The sequence below is a fragment of the Pelobates fuscus genome, chromosome 12 (genome assembly GCF_036172605.1).
Source record: "Pelobates fuscus isolate aPelFus1 chromosome 12, aPelFus1.pri, whole genome shotgun sequence".
NCBI classification, from domain to species: domain Eukaryota; kingdom Metazoa; phylum Chordata; class Amphibia; order Anura; family Pelobatidae; genus Pelobates; species Pelobates fuscus.
The window spans coordinates 34,732,195-34,744,747 of NC_086328.1; the positions used below are offsets into that span (position 1 = coordinate 34,732,195).

The following is a 12,553-nucleotide window of genomic DNA, read 5'->3' on the forward strand; positions in this document are numbered from 1 at the left end:
TGCGCACATATACAACATCATACAACGATCCATGTTTATTGGTTATTTAAAACATTCTCGGCAATCCAGCATCTTAAACTACATTGTATTGCATAAAGAGTGGCATTGCATTCTTTGTGAGGTCCTGAGCTCAGAGGATAAAGTATCCATATTTACATTAGGGACACTGCACTGCCCCAAATGACACTCACCTGCCCAAATTATGCTGCTGTTTGTTTTTTTTATCACTGTTTATTAAATATTCCCCAAATGAAAACATGTATGCATTTTCTTTCTTTGGGGGGTATGTCTAAAACAGCTTGCAAATCCTGCAGATCTCTTGTCTGCAGCCTTTGCAAGCCCTCCCCTTTTAGCCCCACCCAGTCTTTCTATGGCTGTCCAATCACAGACTTCCCAATGCAGCTCAGTGAGGAGTCTTTGCAAGGCAGATGCTCTGAGCACCTTTTGAGTTTAGTTCCACTGAGCTAACCAAACCAGGACGTAACGGGACATGTCTGATTGACAGCTTAGGGTTGTAACCTGGTTAATTTATAAAAGTGTCAATTTCTTTTGAAATTGAAAAAAGAAGACATACTCTTTTCACAGCACATGAAGCTTTTCAGCAAGTTAAAATGCTTTGGAGATTCCGAGTGTCCTTTAACCCCTTAAGGACACATGCCATATGTGACATGTCATGATTCCTTTTTATTCCAGAAGTTTGGTCCTTAATGGAGTTAAAGTTCATTGCCTTTGTTATGTAACTGTGTATCCCTTCTAACATACTAAGGCTTTGGGGAAATGAGTAAAATCTATTAAATTAAGCATTTTGTGCATCAGATTTGCTGCTGCTGTTGCCAAATATAATAAGCAGATAATTCACTTTGAATTTGTTATTTGGTTAATTTTTGATCTATAGTACTATTAATCGTAGTATGTTATTATAATAATATCTTTGTTGTTCTAGGAGTGTACATATGGCCAATGGAAAATTCTTTTCAGGACTAGCTGATTTTTCCACTTGACACTTTGCATTATTTCATTGTATTTATTTAAGATTGCTGGTTTGTATGTATTATACATATATATATAGTCTTAATGGTGGAGGGTTTTTACATGGTATTTATGTACACATTTTGTGTATGTTTAAGTTCCACATCATGCCAGATTGTTTCTAATAGCTATATAGTGGACTAAATCACATGCTGTGTAACTCCTCGCTGTCTATATAGCATTTTAGTGCAATGGGGGTGCAGAGCAGTATATGACAGTAAGTGATAGCTAAGGATAGCTCTGAGTCACCAAGAGAATGGCAAAACACAGATCTACTATACAAAGAAATCCGTATGATCAATCAACAACCAATTGTAACTATGTGAGCGCTAGTAAATTATTATAATATTATTATTTTCTATTTAATGCTTGTGATTAAAAAACAAATCAATGTTTGGACATTTTGCTGACTAGAGGGCATGACACAATACGAGTAGAACTCGTGCTAGGGTAATTTTAAAGGGACACTCCATCCCAATATGTAGCAATCATTTTCTACGAGAATTAAACGATAATCACAGCAGTGCCTTAGGAATCCTTTCCTTGTCCTATGCATTTCACTGTGTCCGTGGATGAATTCGAAGAATTGCCTTGCTGCACTTTTCATGCACTGCTTGACCGCAAGATCAGCTATCTATATGCCACCCATGATGAAGGGCTGAATTACCCTACACAGCGTGAGTACATTTAACATGCAGCATTTCACCAGTGTTTCCAACACCGATGTGCCAGGTGATAAGGAGAAAAACTACCACAACAAGAGGACATAGTCTTAAATTAGAGGGGCAAAGATATAAAAATAATATAAGGAAGTATTACTTTACTGAGAGGGTAGTGGATGCATTGAATAGCCTTCCAGCTGAAGTGGTAGAGGTTAACACAGTGAAGGAGTTTAAACATGCGTGGGATAGGCATACGGCTATCCTAGCTATAAGATAAGGCCAGGGACTAATGAAAGTAGTTAGAAAATTGGGCAGAATAGATGGGCCGAATGGTTCTTATCTGCCGTCACATTCTATGTTTCTATGGTTCCATCTGTTTACAAGAGAGATATGCCTGCTGGTGTCCCCCACTTTCCCCTTCACTACGCCTCTGATTTGCAATGATGCCACTGTGACAGACGGTTCTGAACAGTGAGCATATTTGAAGAGGGGCTTGCCAGCATGGAAAGGATGCACACCAGTTGATCAGTAAACACCCTGGCCAACCCCACTCAGGGTAGTCCATGCCGAAAAGTGCCCTTGTATGGGCTTGAATAACTTGAGTTTGTGTTCACAAGGTATGTGCATCTAGTGCAGGTGTAGGCAAACTTCGGCACACCAAATGTTTTGGACTACATCTGCCATATTGCTCGTACAGCTATAATGCTGGCAAAGTAGTATGGGCAATGTAGTCCACAACATCTCGAGCAGCAAAGGTTGCCTATACCTCATTGAGTGTGTGATGTTCAGCTCTCCCTGCTTATTGTGGACTTATACTATTTCTGGTGTCCACAGAAACCGTACAACATAGAACAAAATTGGGATGGAGGGACTGTCCTGCCAAATCCAGCATTGGAGGGATGTTCTCCTTAACTGGGACCCTGTATTGATCTCTGTTAGGGAGTAATTCTGGTGTGAGGGCACTGTAAATGGCTCACATGGTTATTTATTAAGTGAGAATTGTTAGGAATTCAGAGTGAATTTAAAGGGACACAATAGTCACCAGAACAACTACAGCTTAATGAATTTGTTCTGGTGAGTAGAATCATTACCTTCAGGCTTTTTGCAGTTAAAACTTTTTTCAGAGAAAATACAGTGTGATAACTTCACTGGCCACTCCTCAGATGGCTGTTAGAGGTGCTTCCTGGGGCAGTGCCATTCAGGGTCTCCACCATCTGCATGGAGACACTGAACATTCCTCATAGAGATGCATTGATTTAATGCATTTCTATGAGGAGATGCTGATTGGCCAGGGCTGTGTTTGACTTGTCCTGGCTCGGTCCCTGATCTGCATCATTAACAATCTCAGCCAATCCTACGGGAAAGCATAGTGTTTGGGTCAGATAATCACTGATTATCAGGCAGATAAGGGGCAGAGGGCAGCAGCAGAAGCAGACTTGAATACAAGTAAGATTTTACTATATTTAGAGAGACAAGGGGTGGGCAGGGGGGGCTAGATGGTAGTTTTAACACTATAGGGTCAGGCAGGGCCGGCGCCACCTGTAAGGCGACCTAGGCAGCCGCCTAGGGCACACCTTAGCAGGGGGCACCGGATGCCTGTGTCCGGAGTCCCCGCTGCAGCTCCTCATGCTGCGCCTCCTGAGCGCTTTAGCAAGCCCCAGGCGGCGCAGCACTGCTGTGTGGAGGGCGGCCGGGTTTGAGTGACCGGCAGGAGGGAGGAGCAGAGCGCTCCCTCCTGCCGGTCTCTTATTGTAGCGTGGCCGGGCGGCGCGGAACACGAGACAGGAACCTCTGTTTTTTGATCTGGCCGCCGGCGGAATGACAGGAAGTGCTCACTAAGTGAGCACTTCCCTTCAGTCCGCCGGCGGCCGGGTACAGGAAACAGAAGTTCCTGTCCCGCGTTGCACGCCGCCCGGCCACGCTACAATAAGAGACCGGCAGGAGGGAGCGCTCTGCTCCTCCCTCCTGCCGGTCACACAAACCCGCAACATAGGCAGATAGGAGGGTAAGGACCATGAAAGGAGGGGGTGTAAGGACCATGAAAGGAGGGGAGGGGGTGTAAGGACCATGAAAGGAGGGGAGGGGGTGTAAGGACCATGAAGGGAGGGGAGGGGGTAAGGACCATGAAGGGAGGGGAGGGGGTAAGGACCATGAAGGGAGGGGAGGGGGTAAGGACCATGAAGGGAGGGGAGGGGGTAAGGACCATGAAGGGAGGGGAGGGGGTAAGGACCATGAAGGGAGGGGAGGGGGTATGGACCATGTGGGGAGGGGGGTGTATGGACCATGTGGGGAGGGGGTAAGGACCATGTAGGGAGGGGAGGGGGTAAGGACCATGAAGGGAGGGGAGGGGGTAAGGACCATGAAGGGAGGGGAGGGGGTAAGGACCATGAAGGGAGGGGAGGGGGTAAGGACCATGAAGGGAGGGGAGGGGGTAAGGACCATGAAGGGAGGGGGTAAGGACCATGAAGGGAGGGGGTAAGGACCATGAAAGGAGGGGGGTGTAAGGACCATGTAGGGAGGGGGGGGTGTAAGGACCATGTAGGGAGGGGGGGGTGTAAGGACCATGTAGGGAGGGGGGTAAGGACCATGTAGGGAGGGGGGGTAAGGACCATGTAGGGAGGGGGGGTAAGGACCATGTAGGGAGGGGGGGTAAGGACCATGTAGGGAGGGGGGGGTAAGGACCATGTAGGGAGGGAGGGGGGGGTAAGGACCATGTAGGGAGGGAGGGGGGGGTAAGGACCATGTAGGGGGGGGGGGGGTAAGGACCATGTAGGGAGGGGGGGGGTAAGGACCATGTAGGGAGGGAGGTAAGGACCATGTAGGGAGGGAGGGGGGGGGTAAGGACCATGTAGGGGGGGGGGGGTAAGGACCATGTAGGGAGGGGGGGTAAGGACCATGTAGGGAGGGGGTGGGGTAAGGACCATGTAGGGAGGGGGGGGTGTAAGGACCATGTAGGGAGGGGGGGGTGTAAGGACCATGTAGGGGGGGGGGGGTAAGGACCATGTAGGGAGGGGGGGTAAGGACCATGTAGGGAGGGGGTGGGGTAAGGACCATGTAGGGAGGGGGTGGGGTAAGGACCATGTAGGGAGGGGGTGGGGTAAGGACCATGTAGGGAGGGGGTGGGGTAAGGACCATGTAGGGAGGGGGGGGTGTAAGGACCATGTAGGGAGGGGGGTAAGGACCATGTAGGGAGGGAGGGGGGGGGGGTAAGGACCATGTAGGGAGGGTAAGGACCATGTAGGGAGGGGGGGGGTAAGGACCATGTAGGGAGGGAGGGGGGTAAGGACCATGTAGGGGGGAGGTAAGGACCATGTAGGGGGGGGGTAAGGACCATGTAGGGGGGGGGTAAGGACCATGTAGGGAGGGGGGGGGGTAAGGACCATGTAGGGAGGGGGGGGGGTAAGGACCATGTAGGGAGGGGGGTAGGGGAGGGGGGAGTAAGGACCACTAAGGGGTTTGGGAGAGGGAGGGCCACTAAGGGGGTGAAGGACCACCAAAGGAGGGGAGGAGGGTAAGGACCTCTAAGGGGGGGAAAGAGGGTAATGACCACTGGGGGGGGGGGATTACCACTAAGGGGTTTGGGAGGGGGAGGGCCACTAAGGGGGAGAGGGGGGAGTGAGAAGACCACCAAGGGGGACTGCAGGGGGCCAAGGGAGAGCACTAAGGGACAGAAGGGGAGAACACTGAGGGACAGGAGGGAAGGGGAAATCAATAACTGACAGGAGGGGAGAGCACTATGAATTTAAAAAAAAATAAAATAAAGAGCTGCTCCCCTCTCAGTCCCTATCCTACCCCACAAACCCTCTCTTTTACACTACACACATACATAATGCAGCCCCCCCCACACAGACACACACACAGAAACATACAATGCATTCCAACTCACACACAGACACACCCGAAACACACAATGCATCCCTTACGTTCACACAAACACTCATTCTCTTACACACAGAAACAAAATGCATCTCTTACACAATCAATGCACCAATTACATACACAATTACATACACAGAAACACACCTTGCATCCCTTACACACACACAGAAACATGCAATGCATTCCTTACATGCAAACACACACTGCATCCCCTATAAACACACTACATCCCTCATAAACACACTACATCCCTCACACAAATTGGTATCCCTATACACTACATTCCATAAGAACACACACACATTGCATCCAGTCTACAAGAACACATAAAACATCCCCTACACACATACACTCCACTTCCTGTGAGAGAACTCATGGGTGGGCCATGTAGGTATTTATGGGTGGGCATTGTAGGCATACTCACGGTCAAGCCCTGGGGGCCCAGACCTTGAGCTGTGTAATGGGCCCTGTTTGTTAATTGTTGTCTCCAGAGAGCCTCTTCTACACCAGACCTGTGGAGCCAGACTGAGCCCATCATCAGCCTCTTGTCCTCATCTGGTGGTAAGTAGGCAATCCAATATATTATTAGTGCCACTAATCTCTAATTTACCTCACATTAAATGGATACTATAGTCACCAGAAGCACTACAGCATAATGTAGTGGTTCTAGTGTCTATAGCCTGTGCCTGTAGGCTTTTTAATGTAAACAGTCTTTTCAGATAAGACACTTTGTGAAGACTGACGTTGGCCCGTATGGCAGAGCATATGGGCGGGGCATTGTGATGTCACATGGTGGGCAGGACATATGGGGGGGGGGGGGGGGCGGCGGCAAACTTTTTTTTGCCTAGGGCGGCAAAAATCCTTAAACCGGCCCTGGGGTCAGGAATGCATGTTTGTGTTCCTGACCATATAGTGTTCCTTTTTAAGCCAAGATACCAGATTTGGAAAAGTTCTCCAAAATGGCTTCCAGTTCAGCTATTTTGGTCTAAAATGTGACATTTACTTTGAATTCAGACAATACCCACCTTAGTGAATAGCCATGCCAGATTGTTGTGTGTCTCTGCAGAATTTCTCTAGCCGCTAAGGTTCCTGAATTGTGTCAATGCTTGGGGTGTCAATTCTAATTCTTATTGTACATTGGCTGGATTCCAACACATTCTCATTTGTTTATATCCTTTTGAGCAATAAAATCAATGCAAAAGTAAATATCTCAATATTTTTGGATTGGCATCTTGTTTCTGTGTCTGTAAAGAACACCAGTGCACTTTAATAATTAACCACAGCGCACACTGATAGAGAGTAACAGTGTACAAAGTAACTACAAATAAATCACTTCTGGAAAACTCTGTGTGGAACCCATATAACAATTATTGTATGTGTCACTGGAATAACAATTGTATTTACAATAATAAAATATATAAGCTGAATTTGTGCCTTGTGTTGTCTGTGATGTGCGTACTATATATATTTCTTATACTATACATTAGCAATAACTATATATTAGATGCAATGAATATGCCCTCATTACATAACTATAAGGTTTATTCAATCAACAGCGAACTGTATTGCATTCAGAAGCAAAATGAAACATGTCTGCAGACGAGAATAATTCTCCAACTGAACTATAGTCATAGCTTTGGCTATTTTAAGTCTGAATTTTAAAATGTGGTTCTCCGTTCGGTACCATTTGCTTTTTTTTTTTTAAATTTAAAAAAACACCCAGTGTTATCTGGTGAAAATGTTAAAGAATTCAAATTGTAAACGTAAATTCCAACTAAAGCAATTGACTGTACACAAATCTCTGTACAATTAAGTGCATTTTGGTTTCACGGCATCTTCATAACAATCAGGTGCCATCTTACCTTAAAAGGACACCACTGCCCAAATACAAATCACTATTTAGTAGATATGCCCCAGATGAAAACATGTATGCATTTTATTATGCTTTTTTTTTTCTCATTGCGGGTATATCTAAAACCGCTTACAAGACCTACATATCCCTTGTCTGTAGCCTTAGCAAGCCCTCGTCTTCTAACCCTGCCCAGACTTTGTCTGTCCAATTGCAGACTGCCCGATGCAGCTCAATGAAAAGTCTTTGCGAGACAGGTGCTCAAAAATATAAATAAAAACCTAATAAATTGGTCACGTTAAATATATTCGATGGTGAAAATATGGCAGACAAGGAACACTATTGCATCATCATACTATGAGTGCATTGAACATCACAGTGGTTTAATGCTGTGTTTCTTCTAATTATCAAAAGTACTTGTGTAGGTCTGGGGGGGGGAATCTGAAGTAGCCCCAGGCAAAACTTTTGTTTTCCACCCCCCTGTGTATGCCACATCTCCATTTCGTCTCTCTTGACATCATTTTGATATTTTTGCTTCTCCTTTGGCCAATCTTGCCATTTTATTCTTCAGTGACTCAGCTACACATATCAAGTCACATCAAGTTGTTTTTAAACATCATGGCATTTTCCACTATCTCTCCACCATGGGAAAGCATTGGATTGGCTAAAAATCGGCAATTCTGATCATGTCACCAAGGGGGCAGGGCCAGTGCCGGCGGACCCGCACGGCGCTGGAAATAAGGGTGTTTTTCATGCTTTTATGGGTGGTGAGTGGGGGGCAAGTCACCTTAATGGTAGGTTTTGCACTATAGGGTCAGGAATACATGTTTATGTTCATGACCCTATAGTGTTCCTTTAAATGCCATTGAAGTGTTAAAGTAGCATTATAGCGTTAGGAATACAAGCATGTATTCCCAACACTATACATAGCATTTAATATCCTTGTTATTTAGATTCAACCCACCCCCAATCGAAATAAAAACTGGAGTAAAGGGCTTTACTTACCTTTTTATTCCCCCCAGCACCAAGATATAGATGCAGACGATTGATCAGCCTTGCACAATGTCAGTCCAACTCTTTTAAACATCCAATCCAATGCTCCTTACAGAGGAGCAATGGGGACTGAAAGCGCATGCATGCCCAGTGCTGGGCTCCTCCATCTCGTCAGAGGAGATATATCATTATACACATATATTCGGGGGCCAATACAATGCATTATCTGTAAATCTGTTCACAAACCGCACTATACATAGGACATGAGGTCACACATTTAAACTGGAAGAAAGGAGATTTAGGCAATTGTTGGAAAATTGGATGCACTTCAGACTGTGTTTTTTTTTTTTTTTTTACTTCTTTTGGATCAACAGCAAAAACAAATGTGAGAACAGTTGAACTTGATGGACACGTTTCATTTCGGCTATGTAACCATGCATGTAACTTCCAGCGCAGACGTTCAGCATGTATACGCTGAACTTTCCCCATGGAGATGCATTGATTCAGTGAGGAGATTCTGATTGGCCAACATCGTGTTTGACTCCGCTCCTAACCCTGCTTCTTGGCTGAGATCATCAGAATGGACAATCTCAGCCAATCCAATGATTTCCTATAGGGAAAGGCGGATCAAGGGTGAGGCCAGCACTGGCAGACCCGCACAGCGCTGGAATAAAGGTACGTTTATTAACTTTTTAAGGGGGGCAAGGGGCACCTAAATAGTGTTAACACTATAGGGTCAGGAATAGTGTACTTTTAATGGTCCTTTACTGGACTTTAATGGTCCATTAGGGAGAAATGTGTAGCAGAAGGAAGTATAAGAAAAGATTCAATTCATTGCACTTCCAGTTGATTGGTATTTGTGTGTTTCCACATGCCCTGAATTTCATCACCATCAACAGTACCATGCAAACTGAATAATGGGAAGAAGATTAATTTACATCAAATGCCAGACTGTGCCTTGCATTCAAAGTGAATTACAAAAAAAACATTTCAAAGAGATTCTTGTGGGGAGAGCTTAAGTAATTACATATAGTTCCCAACTGGAATGCGCCATTTAGTGACTGTTTTTCTTTAACCTGTGCTGCTTCCGGAAGGCAGTTCCAGCTGTTTCCTATATTTTTATTACATCCCAAAAGTAAGACATTTGAGTGATCATCCTTTGGTGTGCTGAGCAAGGAGGAGTATATAAAAGGCAAGTTATGGGTAAGTAAAATTCAGCTTTCACGCACATTTAGTGGTCCTGGATTAGTCACTGCAGCAACGATATAAATGGAACACCCTGGGGAGGATGTATCAGTGTTGCGTTCTGAAAAGTGGTGTAAAGTAACAAAAACTGTATGCCAGCCCCATAAGTCATTGTGCCATGCAGTGGTGTCTACATGGCACAATGACTTATGGGGCTGGCATACATTTTTTCCAGGGCTGCTTTGTAGCCCCAGTCCGGCTAGACAAAAAAGGGCCGATCCTGGATGTAATTACAATTATGCCCCCCCCCCCCCCCCCCCCACCCCCGAAAAGATTCCCGCGGACGCCCATGGATTATTCCTCCTTTACACTTTTCAAAAGAACAAGACTTTGATAAATTCCCCCCAATATTTCAAAAACGGTTTTATAACTATAATTTAACCACTGAAATGCCAGCGTTCTGAAAACCGTGACCATTTCCAAGCTTTCAAATCACAGTGGGGCTCCAGGCCACATATCATCATGGGTTACTTTTTATTCCATTATTATTCTATGTATTTCTTCCACACATATTAAATAATCACTGTCATTAGCTAAACTGTTTCTCACTTGTTTTTCTAGTTGAGTCAACTTTCTACTTTTTGAGAAGTTAAATCCACTTACTGGCTGCCTTTCTCTCTGGTTTACTTGCTTCACTATCATTGAGGTAAGTACTATTCCTTACTATTTGGATTGCTTTGTGGTTACAGTAAGATGTATAGGAATGATTGTTTATGTTTCAGTGTTGTGTAAACTGGGGGCAGGGCAAACTTGGCCTGGTTCAACCAGAAAACTCCCCAGGGATCTTTTCACTGTTGGGCCCCAGTAAGCTCATTGCTAAATACACAGAAAACATCTTAAAAGGGACACTTCACTGCCCAAATACAAAAAAAAATCACTACTTAATAGATACCCCCAATGAAAACATGGGGTATATTTAAAACAGCCTCAAAACGCTATAAATCTGCTGTCTGCAGCCTTTGCAAGCCCTCCCCTTCTAACCCCGCCCAGATTTTCTGTGGCTATCCAATCACAGACTTCCTAATACAGCTCAATGAGAAGTCTTTGCAAGGCAGGTGCTCTGGGAAATTGCTGCCACTTGAGTTTAGCTCCACTGAGCTAACCAAACCAGGAAGTAACAGGTCCAGTTGTCTGACAGCCAGGGAATAAAACAGTTTATTGTAAAATGAAAAACCGAGGACTAGTGATGTCGCGCACATAAAATTTTCCGTTCGCGAACAGCGAACGCGAACTTCCGCAAATGTTCGCGAACGGGCGAACCGCCATAGACTTCAATAGGCAGGCGAATTTTAAAACCCACAGGGACTCTTTCTGGCCACAATAGTGATGTAAAAGTTGTTTCAAGGGGACTAACACCTGGACTGTGGCATGCCGGAGGGGGATCCATGGCAAAACTCCCATGGAAAATTACATAGTTGATGCAGAGTCTGGTTTTAATCCATAAAGGGCATAAAATCACCTAACATTCCTAAATTGTTTGGAATAACGTGCTTTATTGATCAGGTAGTGTAAGGGTTACGCCCGCTTCACAGTAACAGACCAAACTCCCCGTTTAATGCACCGCAAACAACCGCAAACTCCCCATTTGCACAAGGTTGGATACCAAGCTAGCCATGTCCCGTTCCTTGTCCTCACTGATGTCATTGAAGGTCTCTTCCTCCACCCAGCCACGTACAACACCAAGGGTCCCCGAAAGGTGACAACAAGCCCCCTGTATTTTTTTTTTTTTTTTAAATGTACACTACTGTTACACCAGATATGTGTTGCACTGGTGTGACACTGTGCCCTGGTAGGCCCTGAAACGCACACGTGTGAAGGAAACTAGCCATGATATACGCACGTTCAGCCTAGCATGCTCAAATATAACACACTTCTGTCTAAAAAAAAAAAAATACAAAAAAAAATAAATAAAGAATGCAGCTTCCGAATGAATCTAAAATGGATGTTGTCCAGGAGGTGGGAGGGTCTGCTGCTGATTGGCTGTAATGTGTCTGCTGACTGTGAGGTACAGGGTCAAAGTTTACTCAATGATGACGAATATGGGCGGACTGAACATCGCATATGTTCGCCGTCCGTGGCGAACGCGAACAAGCTATTCGTCAGCGAACCGTTCGGGACATCTATACCGAGGACACATTTTTCACACAAATCATATAGTGTTCTTTTAATGTTGGTAAATTATGTAAAGTTGAAGGTTTCTTGGAGTCAAGGAGAAGTAGTTGGAGTTTATTGGTTTTACAAGAAACTGCAATACTTCATTATTTTACATCTAAATTACTGGACTTATATGGTAACGCAAATATCATGAGTTTATTCACCAGATAAGACTGAATTCTAGAGAACTGATAAGAAATGCTAGCTGAAGCTTTTGTTATAACAGAGACATGCTTAATAACTAGTTATTTGCACTACGCTTATCTGTTGCTGTAATGGAGAGTACGAAAACTGCATGAAGCAAGTGTCTCCTGCTCTCTCCTGTCACTATGCCAAGAAGCAATTGGTAGATGCAGGAGGGACCATATATTTAAACAGATTTTTCATAAAATCTATGCATTTGCTAAGATTTCCAAAATTGCAGCGTACAGATGAATACAGACACATTCTTTCATTAGAGCATACATTAGTGAACTCAGAAAGGGAACATTTTAAACAAACTTTACTGAGAGGGTAGTGGATGCATGGAATAGCCTTCCAGCTGAAGTGGTAGAGGTTAACACAGTGAGGGAGTTTAAGCATGCGTGGGATAGGCATAAGGCTATCCTAACTATAAGATAAGGCCAGGGACTAATGAAAGTATTTAGATTGTGTGTTTCTATGTTTACTTTGGGCTGCACATGTGCAGAGTGCTGTTAAAGTGACCTTACATTACAGCACACATAGAGCATGTGTGTTTAAT

The 12,553-nt window shown here is 44.7% G+C and overlaps 1 long non-coding RNA gene across 1 annotated transcript in view; it reads right to left on the reverse strand.

Moving 5' to 3' along the window:
• Positions 1-12,553, reverse strand: part of LOC134578777 (uncharacterized) — a 495,152-nt gene that overhangs the window by 94,595 nt on the left and 388,004 nt on the right. The gene's annotated exons all lie outside the window — the stretch shown is intronic.